Source organism: Littorina saxatilis, linkage group LG13, assembly GCF_037325665.1.
Source record: "Littorina saxatilis isolate snail1 linkage group LG13, US_GU_Lsax_2.0, whole genome shotgun sequence".
Classification (NCBI taxonomy): Eukaryota; Metazoa; Mollusca; class Gastropoda; order Littorinimorpha; family Littorinidae; genus Littorina; species Littorina saxatilis.
The window spans coordinates 12622601-12625693 of NC_090257.1; positions in this window are offsets into that span (position 1 = coordinate 12622601).

The following is a 3093-nucleotide window of genomic DNA, read 5'->3' on the forward strand; positions in this document are numbered from 1 at the left end:
ACCGGTGTGCGTGAGAGAGAGAGAGAGAGAGAGAGAGAGAGAGAGAGAGAGAGAGAGAGAGAGAGAGAGAGAGAGAGAGAGAGAGAGAGAGAGAGAGAGATCAAATCAAATCAAATCAAATTTTATTTTACGAGGGTTGTGGCATAAGCAATATAAACGAGCTTCTTTTCAACCAGCCCTCGCCCAGAGAGGGACTATTCTAATCTTAAAATAAAAATAAAAATAAAAAAGGCAGAAAAACTATTCACATGACTATATACACGTTGTAGGCTATACATACATTCTTGCGTTATGAAACACTGATGCTTTATGGACAGATATGATCAATATGAAAATAATCAGAACGAAGTCTTCCATCACTGTGACTTTTCGTAATTTGACATTAAATGTAATGAGAGGTGTTTTTTGAAAGTATTGAGACTTGAGAGTCTTTTGAAAGTATTGAGAGAGAGAGAGAGTCTTTTTTGAAAGTATTGAGAGAGAGAGAGAGAGAGAGAGAGAGAGAGAGAGAGAGAGAGAGAGAGAGAGAGAGAGAGAGAGAGAGAGAGAGAGAGAGAGAGTAGAGGACCGGTGTGCGTGAGAGAGAGAGGGAGAGAGAGAGAGAGAGAGAGAGAGAGAGAGAGAGAGAGAGAGAGAGAGAGAGAGAGAGAGAGAGTCAAGTCAAGTCAAGTCAAGTATTTTATTGTTTTGGGCCCAGAGGGCTTTGAAACAAAGATATAACTTTAACAAAAAAGATAACAAATCAGACAGTTAATATATGTATACAAATTGAGCGGACAAATACAACAAATACTATACAACCACAATAAATTGGCAATATACACTTCCAAACATACAAACAAAAAGAAAAGAAAAATAGGTTTAACAAAATCAGGTAAGAAAACAGGCAGATAATATGTATACATTAAGCGGACAACGATAATATACAGCCGAAATAAATTGGCAATACCATTATGCCATGCATCTTTTGTAAAAACACAAAACAAAACAAAAGCATGTATTACATACATACCAATAAAGAAACTAGATGTAACGCTAACATACTAAAATCTTAACATGGGCTACAAATCTTGCTAGCTTCATTAGTTATATCTTAGATTTACAATTCATTAACTGTTCATATTTTAAGCAATTTGGGTGAGATCGGTAATACTGTAAGGACTAATTAATTTTCTTCTTTCAGACACTATACTTTCGTCGGTACAAATGAACAAATAGTGGAACTCATCACCTAATTCATTTTTGTCGCACATATCACACAATCTTTCATTTCTGGGAGCATTAAAAAATCTGTGCTGATGTATTGGCAACTTATGATTGCTTGTTCTAAATTTTGCTAATTTAACTTGGAATTTTTTAGGCAACCAAAGCAAATACCTTTCCAGACAAAATTCCTTTTTATATATTCTGTAATTAAAACACAAGCTGTTGGCATTCACGTCAGTGTTCCATTCCTGAGAGAGAGAGAGCGTGTGTGTGTGAGAGAGAGCGTGTGTGTGAGAGAGAGCGTGTGTGAGAGAGAAAGAGAGTAGAGGACCGGTGTGCGTGAGAGAGAGAGAGAGAGAGAGAGAGAGAGAGAGAGAGAGAGAGAGAGAGAGAGAGAGAGAGAGAGAGAGAGAGAGAGAGAGAGAGAGAGAGTCTGGAGTCTGGATGGTTTATTGATTGGGCCTTGGGCCCATTTCAATTCGGGGTGTACACATTTTCATCATTCATGCTTCATGAAAAATAATCATTGTAATATTAATCATACTAAAATAAATCATCATCATCGTAATGACAGTCGACATGACGACTGTGGAAACAGGCATTTACAACAGCAAAACGTTTGGAAAAGGACAGTAAGCATCAGCACAAAATCCAGTCTCTGTCGCACTTCACTCATGTCTCTCTGTCCTCTTTCCGTCCATCCATCCATCCATCCATCCATCCAGCCAGCCATCCATCCATCCATCCTTCTATCCATCTCGTGTCCCTCTGTCCTCCATCCATCTAATCAACCGTCTGACTGTCCAACCATTCATCCGTCATCCATCTATTCATCACTCCATCTATCCCTTCACATGCCCTTTCACACGCAAATCTGCAAGCAGTTATATGCATAATCGTTGCATCTCTGATACATAGCATCACATTAACGTTTTCAAAAAAGACAAAACTTTATTACTGTTTTTTAAGCAATCGACAGAAAGCAGCAAAAATAGCATACACATAAAACAAGATCGTGCAATATCTCATATTCACTGTCCCCACTCACTGCGTATTTTAAACGCGTTCATGATGAAGGTTGCAAGTCTAAGTAATATTGATCTGTTTGGTGTCGCTAGAAGTAGCGCCAGTTTAAAGCTTGATGGGCGGTTGTAATATTTTGCAGGTATGTAGTACTCGCGAATACCAGCATATTTTGGACATTTCAAAACAAAGTGAATTTCATCTTCGGTCTCGTTTGCGCAGAATGGACACAAGTAATCTTCAGCAGTTGACGACCGAGTGTGTCGTAATCGATGTACTTTGAGTGGCGAGACACCAAGTCTTAACCTAATCAGGCAGTTTCTTGCTTTGACGTGCTTCGGGTCATTTAAGTATGAAGACATAGATAAGGCTGACTTGAAAGTGCTATAGAAAAGGAATCGTTCTTTACTTTGTACTGTTTCTATCCACTCTTGCTTGTATAATGTGACTAGTCTGTTCTTGAATTCCGTTATGAACGCATTTTCATTTCCAACGCCTTGTTGAATCCAAACTTGGTCAAAGCCGTATTTGTACAGCACATAGCAAACTGATGACGCCCATGTTCTTTTATTTTGTTCGTGTAAATAAAGCAGCATTTTATAAGCTTTTTGTGGCAATCGATGACTAGGCATTTTCAGGATGCGCAACCAAAATCGTATGGACTTAACAAACGTGTTGACAAATAACGGGTGTCTGCCAGTTTCTCCATACACAAGTGTGTTTGGTGTTTTCATGCTTGTGTTCAGAAACCTCTTAAGGGCAAACAGATGCACCTTTTCGATAGGTGAATGGTCTGCATCAAGGCCCCAGACTTCTGCCGCATAATTGAGCATGGGCTGGATCTGGGAGTCGAATAGTTTATAG